This window comes from Hyla sarda, unplaced genomic scaffold (genome assembly GCF_029499605.1).
Source record: "Hyla sarda isolate aHylSar1 unplaced genomic scaffold, aHylSar1.hap1 scaffold_1581, whole genome shotgun sequence".
NCBI lineage: Eukaryota > Metazoa > Chordata > Amphibia > Anura > Hylidae > Hyla > Hyla sarda.
Genome location: NW_026608218.1, coordinates 26,982 through 46,823, shown reverse-complemented (window position 1 = coordinate 46,823; position 19,842 = coordinate 26,982). Strand labels below are relative to the sequence as shown.

Below are 19,842 nucleotides of genomic sequence, written 5' to 3'. Positions count from 1 at the left end.
CCTATGGCGGTGATGGTTCTGCTCAGGCAGAGCAGTGCTGATGCTCCTCATAAAGCTGTCGCTGCTGTGAAGGTTCTAGGTGACATCACAAATCCCTTTGGTTACATACACAACAAAGCTGGGTTGTTGTTGTTTACACTCTGCAAGGCCTGTGGAAGTGAGTGACATCATAGCACTGTAGTTCTGAGGGTTCAAGATGGATGCAACAATCTCCTGTTGCTTCTATGAAGGCCGTAATAGACGACATCACCAAACAGCTCCATAGTCACATACACAGCAAAGGAGAGATGTTGTTTACACCTAGTGATGTCAGTGGTATTGAGTGACATCACAGCACAGTGCTAAGGCTCCTGGGCCTGGACACAGCAGCGGCTGCAATATCTCAACGGAGAATACGTTTATATCTATGTGTGTGTGTGCGCATATATATATATATATATATATATATATATATATATATATATATATATTTCTCCGCCGAAATCACTTTTAAACCCATTTCCACCTTTTTTTCCCTTCTCTTCCTCTTACTTTTTTTTCACGTTTTTTTACGTTTTTCTCCTTTTCGCCTCTTTTCTGGGCGTATTATTCTTCTTTTTCTTCTTTTTTTTCGTCTAATGCATACCCCATCAGTGCAGCAATGCTTATTCAATACCGCCAGCAGATGGAGACACTGGGGGATAATTTTCTAAGGATTTATACTGATTTTTCCTGTCTGAATTTGTCGCACAGAAAGTTGCAGGCCAAATATGTGTGACATTTCTGCGACTTTAGCTTCTAGAGCATTTTTACAACATTATACATAGGTGCTGAATACATAAAAAGCGACTGTTCAGCGACAGACAAGTCGCATCGGCTGAAAGTAGGCCAGAATGTCAGTCCATGTTGGAGCAGGTTTAGATACAGTCTAAAGCATAGATCTCAAAGTCTGTGCACAGAATTTAGCAAGGGCCTCGCACCTTCTGATGCATCAGGTAGGTGCACAATAGCATAGCCTAACCCTCTGTACTTTGGTCTATATTGATGCGGGACATAGACAGCCAGCTGATGACCAATCCATTAGTGCAATGGATGGCTGGAAGCATTTGTCTTTGCCTTTGCAATACCACAGAAGCAATGCATGGTCAATGTACAGCAATGACACACCTGTGTGAACAGCCAGGAGACCCCCCCCATGTTATGTTACATAGTTACATAGTTAGTACGGTCGAAAAAAGACATATGTCCATCACGTTCAACCAGGGAATTAAGGGGTAGGGGTGTGGCGCGATATTGGGGAAGGGATGAGATTTTATATTTCTTCATAAGCATTAATCTTATTTTGTCAATTAGGAACATTCAGCACCCACCCGCTATCAAGGCAGCTGCCTATCATGTCATGCCCTACCTGCACAGGTGTGCTGGCTACTCAAATGATCCAATTAAGGAGGCCATTTAGTCAGCAGCAGCAGAAGTCCTGTGCCTGGACGCTCCAACAGGGGCCAGACACAAGCAGAAGCAGAAGCAGCAGAAGCAGCAGCAGCACCACCTTTTGTTTTTTGGCTGCAGCAGCAGCAAGGCCCACAGGGCTGGCTAGCTGGCTAGCCAGCAAGCAGGTAGCAATGAAAGTAGGAATCTTTCTTTTTAACCCTGTAAGGGGGTGGTGCACTGTACCCGAAGATACTGCCATATCGGGTCAATGCATAGGGCGACGGAAGCAAGCTTCGAAATCGGCCCCCGTTCTCAAAAATCCATTTAATATATGGTCCCCAGATAGGGGACGTATCAGATATTAAACTGATAAGAACAGATACTACACTTGATCTTAGCCAAAAGGCCGAGAAGCGATAACCGTGAAAGGGGCGGGCCCAACAAGGTCCCCTTCATGGGCACTATCACTGCTTGCTGTCAGGGAGGCTGCCAGACAATTTTCCATGCACACTCTGGGCTGGGGGGCAGTCAACCACCAGTACACACAGCAGAACCTAAACCCATACCATTATTGCTAAGCAGCAAGACAGGGGCCCATTGCACTCCCACGGGGCCTTTTTAAATGCAATCCATAACCCGGATTTGCCAGGAACCCTTCTTACTCCTCCTACTTGCATGTGACACTGGGCTTAGGATCTGCATAGGAAACACACACACAAGCACACACCTACCTTTGTTGCCTGCAGATGCCTCCTTGGCTGTCCCCAAACGGTATCAAACCAACACCCACGGGAAGCTGTAAGCATAGAGGACATGCCTGCACCCCATTGGACTTACCTGTGTGGGTTAAATCCGGGTTATTTGACAACCTATGGCGGTGATGGTTCTGCTCAGGCAGAGCAGTGCTGATGCTCCTCATAAAGCTGTCGCTGCTGTGAAGGTTCTAGGTGACATCACAAATCCCTTTGGTTACATACACAACAAAGCTGGGTTGTTGTTGTTTACACTCTGCAAGGCCTGTGGAAGTGAGTGACATCATAGCACTGTAGTTCTGAGGGTTCAAGATGGATGCAACAATCTCCTGTTGCTTCTATGAAGGCCGTAATAGACGACATCACCAAACAGCTCCATAGTCACATACACAGCAAAGGAGAGATGTTGTTTACACCTAGTGATGTCAGTGGTATTGAGTGACATCACAGCACAGTGCTAAGGCTCCTGGGCCTGGACACAGCAGCGGCTGCAATATCTCAACGGAGAATACGTTTATATCTATGTGTGTGTGTGCGCATATATATATATATATATATATATATATATATATATATATATATTTCTCCGCCGAAATCACTTTTAAACCCATTTCCACCTTTTTTTCCCTTCTCTTCCTCTTACTTTTTTTTCACGTTTTTTTACGTTTTTCTCCTTTTCGCCTCTTTTCTGGGCGTATTATTCTTCTTTTTCTTCTTTTTTTTTCGTCTAATGCATACCCCATCAGTGCAGCAATGCTTATTCAATACCGCCAGCAGATGGAGACACTGGGGGATAATTTTCTAAGGATTTATACTGATTTTTCCTGTCTGAATTTGTCGCACAGAAAGTTGCAGGCCAAATATGTGTGACATTTCTGCGACTTTAGCTTCTAGAGCATTTTTACAACATTATACATAGGTGCTGAATACATAAAAAGCGACTGTTCAGCGACAGACAAGTCGCATCGGCTGAAAGTAGGCCAGAATGTCAGTCCATGTTGGAGCAGGTTTAGATACAGTCTAAAGCATAGATCTCAAAGTCTGTGCACAGAATTTAGCAAGGGCCTCGCACCTTCTGATGCATCAGGTAGGTGCACAATAGCATAGCCTAACCCTCTGTACTTTGGTCTATATTGATGCGGGACATAGACAGCCAGCTGATGACCAATCCATTAGTGCAATGGATGGCTGGAAGCATTTGTCTTTGCCTTTGCAATACCACAGAAGCAATGCATGGTCAATGTACAGCAATGACACACCTGTGTGAACAGCCAGGAGACCCCCCCCCCCATGTTATGTTACATAGTTACATAGTTAGTACGGTCGAAAAAAGACATATGTCCATCACGTTCAACCAGGGAATTAAGGGGTAGGGGTGTGGCGCGATATTGGGGAAGGGATGAGATTTTATATTTCTTCATAAGCATTAATCTTATTTTGTCAATTAGGAACATTCAGCACCCACCCGCTATCAAGGCAGCTGCCTATCATGTCATGCCCTACCTGCACAGGTGTGCTGGCTACTCAAATGATCCAATTAAGGAGGCCATTTAGTCAGCAGCAGCAGAAGTCCTGTGCCTGGACGCTCCAACAGGGGCCAGACACAAGCAGAAGCAGAAGCAGCAGAAGCAGCAGCATCACCACCTTTTGTTTTTTGGCTGCAGCAGCAGCAAGGCCCACAGGGCTGGCTAGCTGGCTAGCCAGCAAGCAGGTAGCAATGAAAGTAGGAATCTTTCTTTTTAACCCTGTAAGGGGGTGGTGCACTGTACCCGAAGATACTGCCATATCGGGTCAATGCATAGGGCGACGGAAGCAAGCTTCGAAATCGGCCCCCGTTCTCAAAAATCCATTTAATATATGGTCCCCAGATAGGGGACGTATCAGATATTAAACTGATAAGAACAGATACTACACTTGATCTTAGCCAAAAGGCCGAGAAGCGATAACCGTGAAAGGGGCGGGCCCAACAAGGTCCCCTTCATGGGCACTATCACTGCTTGCTGTCAGGGAGGCTGCCAGACAATTTTCCATGCACACTCTGGGCTGGGGGGCAGTCAACCACCAGTACACACAGCAGAACCTAAACCCATACCATTATTGCTAAGCAGCAAGACAGGGGCCCATTGCACTCCCACGGGGCCTTTTTAAATGCAATCCATAACCCGGATTTGCCAGGAACCCTTCTTACTCCTCCTACTTGCATGTGACACTGGGCTTAGGATCTGCATAGGAAACACACACACAAGCACACACCTACCTTTGTTGCCTGCAGATGCCTCCTTGGCTGTCCCCAAACGGTATCAAACCAACACCCACGGGAAGCTGTAAGCATAGAGGACATGCCTGCACCCCATTGGACTTACCTGTGTGGGTTAAATCCGGGTTATTTGACAACCTATGGCGGTGATGGTTCTGCTCAGGCAGAGCAGTGCTGATGCTCCTCATAAAGCTGTCGCTGCTGTGAAGGTTCTAGGTGACATCACAAATCCCTTTGGTTACATACACAACAAAGCTGGGTTGTTGTTGTTTACACTCTGCAAGGCCTGTGGAAGTGAGTGACATCATAGCACTGTAGTTCTGAGGGTTCAAGATGGATGCAACAATCTCCTGTTGCTTCTATGAAGGCCGTAATAGACGACATCACCAAACAGCTCCATAGTCACATACACAGCAAAGGAGAGATGTTGTTTACACCTAGTGATGTCAGTGGTATTGAGTGACATCACAGCACAGTGCTAAGGCTCCTGGGCCTGGACACAGCAGCGGCTGCAATATCTCAACGGAGAATACGTTTATATCTATGTGTGTGTGTGCGCATATATATATATATATATATATATATATATATATATATATATATATTTCTCCGCCGAAATCACTTTTAAACCCATTTCCACCTTTTTTTCCCTTCTCTTCCTCTTACTTTTTTTTCACGTTTTTTTACGTTTTTCTCCTTTTCGCCTCTTTTCTGGGCGTATTATTCTTCTTTTTCTTCTTTTTTTTTCGTCTAATGCATACCCCATCAGTGCAGCAATGCTTATTCAATACCGCCAGCAGATGGAGACACTGGGGGATAATTTTCTAAGGATTTATACTGATTTTTCCTGTCTGAATTTGTCGCACAGAAAGTTGCAGGCCAAATATGTGTGACATTTCTGCGACTTTAGCTTCTAGAGCATTTTTACAACATTATACATAGGTGCTGAATACATAAAAAGCGACTGTTCAGCGACAGACAAGTCGCATCGGCTGAAAGTAGGCCAGAATGTCAGTCCATGTTGGAGCAGGTTTAGATACAGTCTAAAGCATAGATCTCAAAGTCTGTGCACAGAATTTAGCAAGGGCCTCGCACCTTCTGATGCATCAGGTAGGTGCACAATAGCATAGCCTAACCCTCTGTACTTTGGTCTATATTGATGCGGGACATAGACAGCCAGCTGATGACCAATCCATTAGTGCAATGGATGGCTGGAAGCATTTGTCTTTGCCTTTGCAATACCACAGAAGCAATGCATGGTCAATGTACAGCAATGACACACCTGTGTGAACAGCCAGGAGACCCCCCCCCCCATGTTATGTTACATAGTTACATAGTTAGTACGGTCGAAAAAAGACATATGTCCATCACGTTCAACCAGGGAATTAAGGGGTAGGGGTGTGGCGCGATATTGGGGAAGGGATGAGATTTTATATTTCTTCATAAGCATTAATCTTATTTTGTCAATTAGGAACATTCAGCACCCACCCGCTATCAAGGCAGCTGCCTATCATGTCATGCCCTACCTGCACAGGTGTGCTGGCTACTCAAATGATCCAATTAAGGAGGCCATTTAGTCAGCAGCAGCAGAAGTCCTGTGCCTGGACGCTCCAACAGGGGCCAGACACAAGCAGAAGCAGAAGCAGCAGAAGCAGCAGCAGCACCACCTTTTGTTTTTTGGCTGCAGCAGCAGCAAGGCCCACAGGGCTGGCTAGCTGGCTAGCCAGCAAGCAGGTAGCAATGAAAGTAGGAATCTTTCTTTTTAACCCTGTAAGGGGGTGGTGCACTGTACCCGAAGATACTGCCATATCGGGTCAATGCATAGGGCGACGGAAGCAAGCTTCGAAATCGGCCCCCGTTCTCAAAAATCCATTTAATATATGGTCCCCAGATAGGGGACGTATCAGATATTAAACTGATAAGAACAGATACTACACTTGATCTTAGCCAAAAGGCCGAGAAGCGATAACCGTGAAAGGGGCGGGCCCAACAAGGTCCCCTTCATGGGCACTATCACTGCTTGCTGTCAGGGAGGCTGCCAGACAATTTTCCATGCACACTCTGGGCTGGGGGGCAGTCAACCACCAGTACACACAGCAGAACCTAAACCCATACCATTATTGCTAAGCAGCAAGACAGGGGCCCATTGCACTCCCACGGGGCCTTTTTAAATGCAATCCATAACCCGGATTTGCCAGGAACCCTTCTTACTCCTCCTACTTGCATGTGACACTGGGCTTAGGATCTGCATAGGAAACACACACACAAGCACACACCTACCTTTGTTGCCTGCAGATGCCTCCTTGGCTGTCCCCAAACGGTATCAAACCAACACCCACGGGAAGCTGTAAGCATAGAGGACATGCCTGCACCCCATTGGACTTACCTGTGTGGGTTAAATCCGGGTTATTTGACAACCTATGGCGGTGATGGTTCTGCTCAGGCAGAGCAGTGCTGATGCTCCTCATAAAGCTGTCGCTGCTGTGAAGGTTCTAGGTGACATCACAAATCCCTTTGGTTACATACACAACAAAGCTGGGTTGTTGTTGTTTACACTCTGCAAGGCCTGTGGAAGTGAGTGACATCATAGCACTGTAGTTCTGAGGGTTCAAGATGGATGCAACAATCTCCTGTTGCTTCTATGAAGGCCGTAATAGACGACATCACCAAACAGCTCCATAGTCACATACACAGCAAAGGAGAGATGTTGTTTACACCTAGTGATGTCAGTGGTATTGAGTGACATCACAGCACAGTGCTAAGGCTCCTGGGCCTGGACACAGCAGCGGCTGCAATATCTCAACGGAGAATACGTTTATATCTATGTGTGTGTGTGCGCATATATATATATATATATATATATATATATATATATATATATATATATATTTCTCCGCCGAAATCACTTTTAAACCCATTTCCACCTTTTTTTCCCTTCTCTTCCTCTTACTTTTTTTTCACGTTTTTTTACGTTTTTCTCCTTTTCGCCTCTTTTCTGGGCGTATTATTCTTCTTTTTCTTCTTTTTTTTCGTCTAATGCATACCCCATCAGTGCAGCAATGCTTATTCAATACCGCCAGCAGATGGAGACACTGGGGGATAATTTTCTAAGGATTTATACTGATTTTTCCTGTCTGAATTTGTCGCACAGAAAGTTGCAGGCCAAATATGTGTGACATTTCTGCGACTTTAGCTTCTAGAGCATTTTTACAACATTATACATAGGTGCTGAATACATAAAAAGCGACTGTTCAGCGACAGACAAGTCGCATCGGCTGAAAGTAGGCCAGAATGTCAGTCCATGTTGGAGCAGGTTTAGATACAGTCTAAAGCATAGATCTCAAAGTCTGTGCACAGAATTTAGCAAGGGCCTCGCACCTTCTGATGCATCAGGTAGGTGCACAATAGCATAGCCTAACCCTCTGTACTTTGGTCTATATTGATGCGGGACATAGACAGCCAGCTGATGACCAATCCATTAGTGCAATGGATGGCTGGAAGCATTTGTCTTTGCCTTTGCAATACCACAGAAGCAATGCATGGTCAATGTACAGCAATGACACACCTGTGTGAACAGCCAGGAGACCCCCCCCCCCCCATGTTATGTTACATAGTTACATAGTTAGTACGGTCGAAAAAATACATATGTCCATCACGTTCAACCAGGGAATTAAGGGGTAGGGGTGTGGCGCGATATTGGGGAAGGGATGAGATTTTATATTTCTTCATAAGCATTAATCTTATTTTGTCAATTAGGAACATTCAGCACCCACCCGCTATCAAGGCAGCTGCCTATCATGTCATGCCCTACCTGCACAGGTGTGCTGGCTACTCAAATGATCCAATTAAGGAGGCCATTTAGTCAGCAGCAGCAGAAGTCCTGTGCCTGGACGCTCCAACAGGGGCCAGACACAAGCAGAAGCAGAAGCAGCAGAAGCAGCAGCAGCACCACCTTTTGTTTTTTGGCTGCAGCAGCAGCAAGGCCCACAGGGCTGGCTAGCTGGCTAGCCAGCAAGCAGGTAGCAATGAAAGTAGGAATCTTTCTTTTTAACCCTGTAAGGGGGTGGTGCACTGTACCCGAAGATACTGCCATATCGGGTCAATGCATAGGGCGACGGAAGCAAGCTTCGAAATCGGCCCCCGTTCTCAAAAATCCATTTAATATATGGTCCCCAGATAGGGGACGTATCAGATATTAAACTGATAAGAACAGATACTACACTTGATCTTAGCCAAAAGGCCGAGAAGCGATAACCGTGAAAGGGGCGGGCCCAACAAGGTCCCCTTCATGGGCACTATCACTGCTTGCTGTCAGGGAGGCTGCCAGACAATTTTCCATGCACACTCTGGGCTGGGGGGCAGTCAACCACCAGTACACACAGCAGAACCTAAACCCATACCATTATTGCTAAGCAGCAAGACAGGGGCCCATTGCACTCCCACGGGGCCTTTTTAAATGCAATCCATAACCCGGATTTGCCAGGAACCCTTCTTACTCCTCCTACTTGCATGTGACACTGGGCTTAGGATCTGCATAGGAAACACACACACAAGCACACACCTACCTTTGTTGCCTGCAGATGCCTCCTTGGCTGTCCCCAAACGGTATCAAACCAACACCCACGGGAAGCTGTAAGCATAGAGGACATGCCTGCACCCCATTGGACTTACCTGTGTGGGTTAAATCCGGGTTATTTGACAACCTATGGCGGTGATGGTTCTGCTCAGGCAGAGCAGTGCTGATGCTCCTCATAAAGCTGTCGCTGCTGTGAAGGTTCTAGGTGACATCACAAATCCCTTTGGTTACATACACAACAAAGCTGGGTTGTTGTTGTTTACACTCTGCAAGGCCTGTGGAAGTGAGTGACATCATAGCACTGTAGTTCTGAGGGTTCAAGATGGATGCAACAATCTCCTGTTGCTTCTATGAAGGCCGTAATAGACGACATCACCAAACAGCTCCATAGTCACATACACAGCAAAGGAGAGATGTTGTTTACACCTAGTGATGTCAGTGGTATTGAGTGACATCACAGCACAGTGCTAAGGCTCCTGGGCCTGGACACAGCAGCGGCTGCAATATCTCAACGGAGAATACGTTTATATCTATGTGTGTGTGTGCGCATATATATATATATATATATATATATATATATATATATATATATATTTCTCCGCCGAAATCACTTTTAAACCCATTTCCACCTTTTTTTCCCTTCTCTTCCTCTTACTTTTTTTTCACGTTTTTTTACGTTTTTCTCCTTTTCGCCTCTTTTCTGGGCGTATTATTCTTCTTTTTCTTCTTTTTTTTCGTCTAATGCATACCCCATCAGTGCAGCAATGCTTATTCAATACCGCCAGCAGATGGAGACACTGGGGGATAATTTTCTAAGGATTTATACTGATTTTTCCTGTCTGAATTTGTCGCACAGAAAGTTGCAGGCCAAATATGTGTGACATTTCTGCGACTTTAGCTTCTAGAGCATTTTTACAACATTATACATAGGTGCTGAATACATAAAAAGCGACTGTTCAGCGACAGACAAGTCGCATCGGCTGAAAGTAGGCCAGAATGTCAGTCCATGTTGGAGCAGGTTTAGATACAGTCTAAAGCATAGATCTCAAAGTCTGTGCACAGAATTTAGCAAGGGCCTCGCACCTTCTGATGCATCAGGTAGGTGCACAATAGCATAGCCTAACCCTCTGTACTTTGGTCTATATTGATGCGGGACATAGACAGCCAGCTGATGACCAATCCATTAGTGCAATGGATGGCTGGAAGCATTTGTCTTTGCCTTTGCAATACCACAGAAGCAATGCATGGTCAATGTACAGCAATGACACACCTGTGTGAACAGCCAGGAGACCCCCCCCCCCATGTTATGTTACATAGTTACATAGTTAGTACGGTCGAAAAAAGACATATGTCCATCACGTTCAACCAGGGAATTAAGGGGTAGGGGTGTGGCGCGATATTGGGGAAGGGATGAGATTTTATATTTCTTCATAAGCATTAATCTTATTTTGTCAATTAGGAACATTCAGCACCCACCCGCTATCAAGGCAGCTGCCTATCATGTCATGCCCTACCTGCACAGGTGTGCTGGCTACTCAAATGATCCAATTAAGGAGGCCATTTAGTCAGCAGCAGCAGAAGTCCTGTGCCTGGACGCTCCAACAGGGGCCAGACACAAGCAGAAGCAGAAGCAGCAGAAGCAGCAGCAGCACCACCTTTTGTTTTTTGGCTGCAGCAGCAGCAAGGCCCACAGGGCTGGCTAGCTGGCTAGCCAGCAAGCAGGTAGCAATGAAAGTAGGAATCTTTCTTTTTAACCCTGTAAGGGGGTGGTGCACTGTACCCGAAGATACTGCCATATCGGGTCAATGCATAGGGCGACGGAAGCAAGCTTCGAAATCGGCCCCCGTTCTCAAAAATCCATTTAATATATGGTCCCCAGATAGGGGACGTATCAGATATTAAACTGATAAGAACAGATACTACACTTGATCTTAGCCAAAAGGCCGAGAAGCGATAACCGTGAAAGGGGCGGGCCCAACAAGGTCCCCTTCATGGGCACTATCACTGCTTGCTGTCAGGGAGGCTGCCAGACAATTTTCCATGCACACTCTGGGCTGGGGGGCAGTCAACCACCAGTACACACAGCAGAACCTAAACCCATACCATTATTGCTAAGCAGCAAGACAGGGGCCCATTGCACTCCCACGGGGCCTTTTTAAATGCAATCCATAACCCGGATTTGCCAGGAACCCTTCTTACTCCTCCTACTTGCATGTGACACTGGGCTTAGGATCTGCATAGGAAACACACACACAAGCACACACCTACCTTTGTTGCCTGCAGATGCCTCCTTGGCTGTCCCCAAACGGTATCAAACCAACACCCACGGGAAGCTGTAAGCATAGAGGACATGCCTGCACCCCATTGGACTTACCTGTGTGGGTTAAATCCGGGTTATTTGACAACCTATGGCGGTGATGGTTCTGCTCAGGCAGAGCAGTGCTGATGCTCCTCATAAAGCTGTCGCTGCTGTGAAGGTTCTAGGTGACATCACAAATCCCTTTGGTTACATACACAACAAAGCTGGGTTGTTGTTGTTTACACTCTGCAAGGCCTGTGGAAGTGAGTGACATCATAGCACTGTAGTTCTGAGGGTTCAAGATGGATGCAACAATCTCCTGTTGCTTCTATGAAGGCCGTAATAGACGACATCACCAAACAGCTCCATAGTCACATACACAGCAAAGGAGAGATGTTGTTTACACCTAGTGATGTCAGTGGTATTGAGTGACATCACAGCACAGTGCTAAGGCTCCTGGGCCTGGACACAGCAGCGGCTGCAATATCTCAACGGAGAATACGTTTATATCTATGTGTGTGTGTGCGCATATATATATATATATATATATATATATATATATATATATATATTTCTCCGCCGAAATCACTTTTAAACCCATTTCCACCTTTTTTTCCCTTCTCTTCCTCTTACTTTTTTTTCACGTTTTTTTACGTTTTTCTCCTTTTCGCCTCTTTTCTGGGCGTATTATTCTTCTTTTTCTTCTTTTTTTTCGTCTAATGCATACCCCATCAGTGCAGCAATGCTTATTCAATACCGCCAGCAGATGGAGACACTGGGGGATAATTTTCTAAGGATTTATACTGATTTTTCCTGTCTGAATTTGTCGCACAGAAAGTTGCAGGCCAAATATGTGTGACATTTCTGCGACTTTAGCTTCTAGAGCATTTTTACAACATTATACATAGGTGCTGAATACATAAAAAGCGACTGTTCAGCGACAGACAAGTCGCATCGGCTGAAAGTAGGCCAGAATGTCAGTCCATGTTGGAGCAGGTTTAGATACAGTCTAAAGCATAGATCTCAAAGTCTGTGCACAGAATTTAGCAAGGGCCTCGCACCTTCTGATGCATCAGGTAGGTGCACAATAGCATAGCCTAACCCTCTGTACTTTGGTCTATATTGATGCGGGACATAGACAGCCAGCTGATGACCAATCCATTAGTGCAATGGATGGCTGGAAGCATTTGTCTTTGCCTTTGCAATACCACAGAAGCAATGCATGGTCAATGTACAGCAATGACACACCTGTGTGAACAGCCAGGAGACCCCCCCCCCCATGTTATGTTACATAGTTACATAGTTAGTACGGTCGAAAAAAGACATATGTCCATCACGTTCAACCAGGGAATTAAGGGGTAGGGGTGTGGCGCGATATTGGGGAAGGGATGAGATTTTATATTTCTTCATAAGCATTAATCTTATTTTGTCAATTAGGAACATTCAGCACCCACCCGCTATCAAGGCAGCTGCCTATCATGTCATGCCCTACCTGCACAGGTGTGCTGGCTACTCAAATGATCCAATTAAGGAGGCCATTTAGTCAGCAGCAGCAGAAGTCCTGTGCCTGGACGCTCCAACAGGGGCCAGACACAAGCAGAAGCAGAAGCAGCAGAAGCAGCAGCAGCACCACCTTTTGTTTTTTGGCTGCAGCAGCAGCAAGGCCCACAGGGCTGGCTAGCTGGCTAGCCAGCAAGCAGGTAGCAATGAAAGTAGGAATCTTTCTTTTTAACCCTGTAAGGGGGTGGTGCACTGTACCCGAAGATACTGCCATATCGGGTCAATGCATAGGGCGACGGAAGCAAGCTTCGAAATCGGCCCCCGTTCTCAAAAATCCATTTAATATATGGTCCCCAGATAGGGGACGTATCAGATATTAAACTGATAAGAACAGATACTACACTTGATCTTAGCCAAAAGGCCGAGAAGCGATAACCGTGAAAGGGGCGGGCCCAACAAGGTCCCCTTCATGGGCACTATCACTGCTTGCTGTCAGGGAGGCTGCCAGACAATTTTCCATGCACACTCTGGGCTGGGGGGCAGTCAACCACCAGTACACACAGCAGAACCTAAACCCATACCATTATTGCTAAGCAGCAAGACAGGGGCCCATTGCACTCCCACGGGGCCTTTTTAAATGCAATCCATAACCCGGATTTGCCAGGAACCCTTCTTACTCCTCCTACTTGCATGTGACACTGGGCTTAGGATCTGCATAGGAAACACACACACAAGCACACACCTACCTTTGTTGCCTGCAGATGCCTCCTTGGCTGTCCCCAAACGGTATCAAACCAACACCCACGGGAAGCTGTAAGCATAGAGGACATGCCTGCACCCCATTGGACTTACCTGTGTGGGTTAAATCCGGGTTATTTGACAACCTATGGCGGTGATGGTTCTGCTCAGGCAGAGCAGTGCTGATGCTCCTCATAAAGCTGTCGCTGCTGTGAAGGTTCTAGGTGACATCACAAATCCCTTTGGTTACATACACAACAAAGCTGGGTTGTTGTTGTTTACACTCTGCAAGGCCTGTGGAAGTGAGTGACATCATAGCACTGTAGTTCTGAGGGTTCAAGATGGATGCAACAATCTCCTGTTGCTTCTATGAAGGCCGTAATAGACGACATCACCAAACAGCTCCATAGTCACATACACAGCAAAGGAGAGATGTTGTTTACACCTAGTGATGTCAGTGGTATTGAGTGACATCACAGCACAGTGCTAAGGCTCCTGGGCCTGGACACAGCAGCGGCTGCAATATCTCAACGGAGAATACGTTTATATCTATGTGTGTGTGTGCGCATATATATATATATATATATATATATATATATATATATATATATATATCTCCGCCGAAATCACTTTTAAACCCATTTCCACCTTTTTTTCCCTTCTCTTCCTCTTACTTTTTTTTCACGTTTTTTTACGTTTTTCTCCTTTTCGCCTCTTTTCTGGGCGTATTATTCTTCTTTTTCTTCTTTTTTTTCGTCTAATGCATACCCCATCAGTGCAGCAATGCTTATTCAATACCGCCAGCAGATGGAGACACTGGGGGATAATTTTCTAAGGATTTATACTGATTTTTCCTGTCTGAATTTGTCGCACAGAAAGTTGCAGGCCAAATATGTGTGACATTTCTGCGACTTTAGCTTCTAGAGCATTTTTACAACATTATACATAGGTGCTGAATACATAAAAAGCGACTGTTCAGCGACAGACAAGTCGCATCGGCTGAAAGTAGGCCAGAATGTCAGTCCATGTTGGAGCAGGTTTAGATACAGTCTAAAGCATAGATCTCAAAGTCTGTGCACAGAATTTAGCAAGGGCCTCGCACCTTCTGATGCATCAGGTAGGTGCACAATAGCATAGCCTAACCCTCTGTACTTTGGTCTATATTGATGCGGGACATAGACAGCCAGCTGATGACCAATCCATTAGTGCAATGGATGGCTGGAAGCATTTGTCTTTGCCTTTGCAATACCACAGAAGCAATGCATGGTCAATGTACAGCAATGACACACCTGTGTGAACAGCCAGGAGACCCCCCCCCCCCATGTTATGTTACATAGTTACATAGTTAGTACGGTCGAAAAAATACATATGTCCATCACGTTCAACCAGGGAATTAAGGGGTAGGGGTGTGGCGCGATATTGGGGAAGGGATGAGATTTTATATTTCTTCATAAGCATTAATCTTATTTTGTCAATTAGGAACATTCAGCACCCACCCGCTATCAAGGCAGCTGCCTATCATGTCATGCCCTACCTGCACAGGTGTGCTGGCTACTCAAATGATCCAATTAAGGAGGCCATTTAGTCAGCAGCAGCAGAAGTCCTGTGCCTGGACGCTCCAACAGGGGCCAGACACAAGCAGAAGCAGAAGCAGCAGAAGCAGCAGCAGCACCACCTTTTGTTTTTTGGCTGCAGCAGCAGCAAGGCCCACAGGGCTGGCTAGCTGGCTAGCCAGCAAGCAGGTAGCAATGAAAGTAGGAATCTTTCTTTTTAACCCTGTAAGGGGGTGGTGCACTGTACCCGAAGATACTGCCATATCGGGTCAATGCATAGGGCGACGGAAGCAAGCTTCGAAATCGGCCCCCGTTCTCAAAAATCCATTTAATATATGGTCCCCAGATAGGGGACGTATCAGATATTAAACTGATAAGAACAGATACTACACTTGATCTTAGCCAAAAGGCCGAGAAGCGATAACCGTGAAAGGGGCGGGCCCAACAAGGTCCCCTTCATGGGCACTATCACTGCTTGCTGTCAGGGAGGCTGCCAGACAATTTTCCATGCACACTCTGGGCTGGGGGGCAGTCAACCACCAGTACACACAGCAGAACCTAAACCCATACCATTATTGCTAAGCAGCAAGACAGGGGCCCATTGCACTCCCACGGGGCCTTTTTAAATGCAATCCATAACCCGGATTTGCCAGGAACCCTTCTTACTCCTCCTACTTGCATGTGACACTGGGCTTAGGATCTGCATAGGAAACACACACACAAGCACACACCTACCTTTGTTGCCTGCAGATGCCTCCTTGGCTGTCCCCAAACGGTATCAAACCAACACCCACGGGAAGCTGTAAGCATAGAGGACATGCCTGCACCCCATTGGACTTACCTGTGTGGGTTAAATCCGGGTTATTTGACAACCTATGGCGGTGATGGTTCTGCTCAGGCAGAGCAGTGCTGATGCTCCTCATAAAGCTGTCGCTGCTGTGAAGGTTCTAGGTGACATCACAAATCCCTTTGGTTACATACACAACAAAGCTGGGTTGTTGTTGTTTACACTCTGCAAGGCCTGTGGAAGTGAGTGACATCATAGCACTGTAGTTCTGAGGGTTCAAGATGGATGCAACAATCTCCTGTTGCTTCTATGAAGGCCGTAATAGACGACATCACCAAACAGCTCCATAGTCACATACACAGCAAAGGAGAGATGTTGTTTACACCTAGTGATGTCAGTGGTATTGAGTGACATCACAGCACAGTGCTAAGGCTCCTGGGCCTGGACACAGCAGCGGCTGCAATATCTCAACGGAGAATACGTTTATATCTATGTGTGTGTGTGCGCATATATATATATATATATATATATATATATATATATATTTCTCCGCCGAAATCACTTTTAAACCCATTTCCACCTTTTTTTCCCTTCTCTTCCTCTTACTTTTTTTTCACGTTTTTTTACGTTTTTCTCCTTTTCGCCTCTTTTCTGGGCGTATTATTCTTCTTTTTCTTCTTTTTTTTCGTCTAATGCATACCCCATCAGTGCAGCAATGCTTATTCAATACCGCCAGCAGATGGAGACACTGGGGGATAATTTTCTAAGGATTTATACTGATTTTTCCTGTCTGAATTTGTCGCACAGAAAGTTGCAGGCCAAATATGTGTGACATTTCTGCGACTTTAGCTTCTAGAGCATTTTTACAACATTATACATAGGTGCTGAATACATAAAAAGCGACTGTTCAGCGACAGACAAGTCGCATCGGCTGAAAGTAGGCCAGAATGTCAGTCCATGTGGGAGCAGGTTTAGATACAGTCTAAAGCATAGATCTCAAAGTCTGTGCACAGAATTTAGCAAGGGCCTCGCACCTTCTGATGCATCAGGTAGGTGCACAATAGCATAGCCTAACCCTCTGTACTTTGGTCTATATTGATGCGGGACATAGACAGCCAGCTGATGACCAATCCATTAGTGCAATGGATGGCTGGAAGCATTTGTCTTTGCCTTTGCAATACCACAGAAGCAATGCATGGTCAATGTACAGCAATGACACACCTGTGTGAACAGCCAGGAGACCCCCCCCCCCATGTTATGTTACATAGTTACATAGTTAGTACGGTCGAAAAAAGACATATGTCCATCACGTTCAACCAGGGAATTAAGGGGTAGGGGTGTGGCGCGATATTGGGGAAGGGATGAGATTTTATATTTCTTCATAAGCATTAATCTTATTTTGTCAATTAGGAACATTCAGCACCCACCCGCTATCAAGGCAGCTGCCTATCATGTCATGCCCTACCTGCACAGGTGTGCTGGCTACTCAAATGATCCAATTAAGGAGGCCATTTAGTCAGCAGCAGCAGAAGTCCTGTGCCTGGACGCTCCAACAGGGGCCAGACACAAGCAGAAGCAGAAGCAGCAGAAGCAGCAGCAGCACCACCTTTTGTTTTTTGGCTGCAGCAGCAGCAAGGCCCACAGGGCTGGCTAGCTGGCTAGCCAGCAAGCAGGTAGCAATGAAAGTAGGAATCTTTCTTTTTAACCCTGTAAGGGGGTGGTGCACTGTACCCGAAGATACTGCCATATCGGGTCAATGCATAGGGCGACGGAAGCAAGCTTCGAAATCGGCCCCCGTTCTCAAAAATCCATTTAATATATGGTCCCCAGATAGGGGACGTATCAGATATTAAACTGATAAGAACAGATACTACACTTGATCTTAGCCAAAAGGCCGAGAAGCGATAACCGTGAAAGGGGCGGGCACAAGGTCCCCTTCATGGGCACTATCACTGCTTGCTGTCAGGGAGGCTGCCAGACAATTTTCCATGCACACTCTGGGCTGGGGGGCAGTCAACCACCAGTACACACAGCAGAACCTAAACCCATACCATTATTGCTAAGCAGCAAGACAGGGGCCCATTGCACTCCCACGGGGCCTTTTTAAATGCAATCCATAACCCGGATTTGCCAGGAACCCTTCTTACTCCTCCTACTTGCATGTGACACTGGGCTTAGGATCTGCATAGGAAACACACACACAAGCACACACCTACCTTTGTTGCCTGCAGATGCCTCCTTGGCTGTCCCCAAACGGTATCAAACCAACACCCACGGGAAGCTGTAAGCATAGAGGACATGCCTGCACCCCATTGGACTTACCTGTGTGGGTTAAATCCGGGTTATTTGACAACCTATGGCGGTGATGGTTCTGCTCAGGCAGAGCAGTGCTGATGCTCCTCATAAAGCTGTCGCTGCTGTGAAGGTTCTAGGTGACATCACAAATCCCTTTGGTTACATACACAACAAAGCTGGGTTGTTGTTGTTTACACTCTGCAAGGCCTGTGGAAGTGAGTGACATCATAGCACTGTAGTTCTGAGGGTTCAAGATGGATGCAACAATCTCCTGTTGCTTCTATGAAGGCCGTAATAGACGACATCACCAAACAGCTCCATAGTCACATACACAGCAAAGGAGAGATGTTGTTTACACCTAGTGATGTCAGTGGTATTGAGTGACATCACAGCACAGTGCTAAGGCTCCTGGGCCTGGACACAGCAGCGGCTGCAATATCTCAACGGAGAATACGTTTATATCTATGTGTGTGTGTGCGCATATATATATATATATATATATATATATATATATATATATATATATTTCTCCGCCGAAATCACTTTTAAACCCATTTCCACCTTTTTTTCCCTTCTCTTCCTCTTACTTTTTTTTCACGTTTTTTTACGTTTTTCTCCTTTTCGCCTCTTTTCTGGGCGTATTATTCTTCTTTTTCTTCTTTTTTTTCGTCTAATGCATACCCCATCAGTGCAGCAATGCTTATTCAATACCGCCAGCAGATGGAGACACTGGGGGATAATTTTCTAAGGATTTATACTGATTTTTCCTGTCTGAATTTGTCGCACAGAAAGTTGCAGGCCAAATATGTGTGACATTTCTGCGACTTTAGCTTCTAGAGCATTTTTACAACATTATACATAGGTGCTGAATACATAAAAAGCGACTGTTCAGCGACAGACAAGTCGCATCGGCTGAAAGTAGGCCAGAATGTCAGTCCATGTTGGAGCAGGTTTAGATACAGTCTAAAGCATAGATCTCAAAGTCTGTGCACAGAATTTAGCAAGGGCCTCGCACCTTCTGATGCATCAGGTAGGTGCACAATAGCATAGCCTAACCCTCTGTACTTTGGTCTATATTGATGCGGGACATAGACAGCCAGCTGATGACCAATCCATTAGTGCAATGGATGGCTGGAAGCATTTGTCTTTGCCTTTGCAATACCACAGAAGCAATGCATGGTCAATGTACAGCAATGACACACCTGTGTGAACAGCCAGGAGACCCCCCCCCCCCATGTTATGTTACATAGTTACATAGTTAGTACGGTCGAAAAAAGACATATGTCCATCACGTTCAACCAGGGAATTAAGGGGTAGGGGTGTGGCGCGATATTGGGGAAGGGATGAGATTTTATATTTCTTCATAAGCATTAATCTTATTTTGTCAATTAGGAACATTCAGCACCCACCCGCTATCAAGGCAGCTGCCTATCATGTCATGCCCTACCTGCACAGGTGTGCTGGCTACTCAAATGATCCAATTAAGGAGGCCATTTAGTCAGCAGCAGCAGAAGTCCTGTGCCTGGACGCTCCAACAGGGGCCAGACACAAGCAGAAGCAGAAGCAGCAGAAGCAGCAGCAGCACCTCTTTGTTTTTTGGCTGCAGCAGCAGCAAGGCCCACAGGGCTGGCTAGCTGGCTAGCCAGCAAGCAGGTAGCAATGAAAGTAGGAATCT

General features: G+C 45.9%; 8 non-coding genes across 8 annotated transcripts; all 8 read right to left on the bottom strand.

The window, feature by feature from the left end:
• Positions 1–1,637: 1,637 nt before the first annotated feature.
• LOC130310640 (U2 spliceosomal RNA) lies at positions 1,638–1,828 on the bottom strand. Its single transcript, XR_008859141.1, has one exon. It is a non-coding gene; the product is annotated as a U2 spliceosomal RNA (small nuclear RNA).
• Positions 1,829–3,915: 2,087 nt separating this feature from the next.
• LOC130310639 (U2 spliceosomal RNA) lies at positions 3,916–4,106 on the bottom strand. Its single transcript, XR_008859140.1, has one exon. It is a non-coding gene; the product is annotated as a U2 spliceosomal RNA (small nuclear RNA).
• A 2,089-nt stretch (positions 4,107–6,195) lies between these two features.
• Positions 6,196–6,386, bottom strand: LOC130310638 (U2 spliceosomal RNA). The gene has a single exon (XR_008859139.1). It is a non-coding gene; the product is annotated as a U2 spliceosomal RNA (small nuclear RNA).
• A 2,094-nt stretch (positions 6,387–8,480) lies between these two features.
• On the bottom strand, positions 8,481–8,671 carry LOC130310636 (U2 spliceosomal RNA). The gene has a single exon (XR_008859137.1). It is a non-coding gene; the product is annotated as a U2 spliceosomal RNA (small nuclear RNA).
• A 2,088-nt stretch (positions 8,672–10,759) lies between these two features.
• Positions 10,760–10,950, bottom strand: LOC130310635 (U2 spliceosomal RNA). Its single transcript, XR_008859136.1, has one exon. It is a non-coding gene; the product is annotated as a U2 spliceosomal RNA (small nuclear RNA).
• Positions 10,951–13,036: 2,086 nt separating this feature from the next.
• Positions 13,037–13,227, bottom strand: LOC130310634 (U2 spliceosomal RNA). Its single transcript, XR_008859135.1, has one exon. It is a non-coding gene; the product is annotated as a U2 spliceosomal RNA (small nuclear RNA).
• Positions 13,228–15,316: 2,089 nt separating this feature from the next.
• Positions 15,317–15,507, bottom strand: LOC130310633 (U2 spliceosomal RNA). The gene has a single exon (XR_008859134.1). It is a non-coding gene; the product is annotated as a U2 spliceosomal RNA (small nuclear RNA).
• A 2,080-nt stretch (positions 15,508–17,587) lies between these two features.
• Positions 17,588–17,778, bottom strand: LOC130310632 (U2 spliceosomal RNA). The gene has a single exon (XR_008859133.1). It is a non-coding gene; the product is annotated as a U2 spliceosomal RNA (small nuclear RNA).
• Between the last annotated feature and the right edge of the window lie 2,064 nt (positions 17,779–19,842).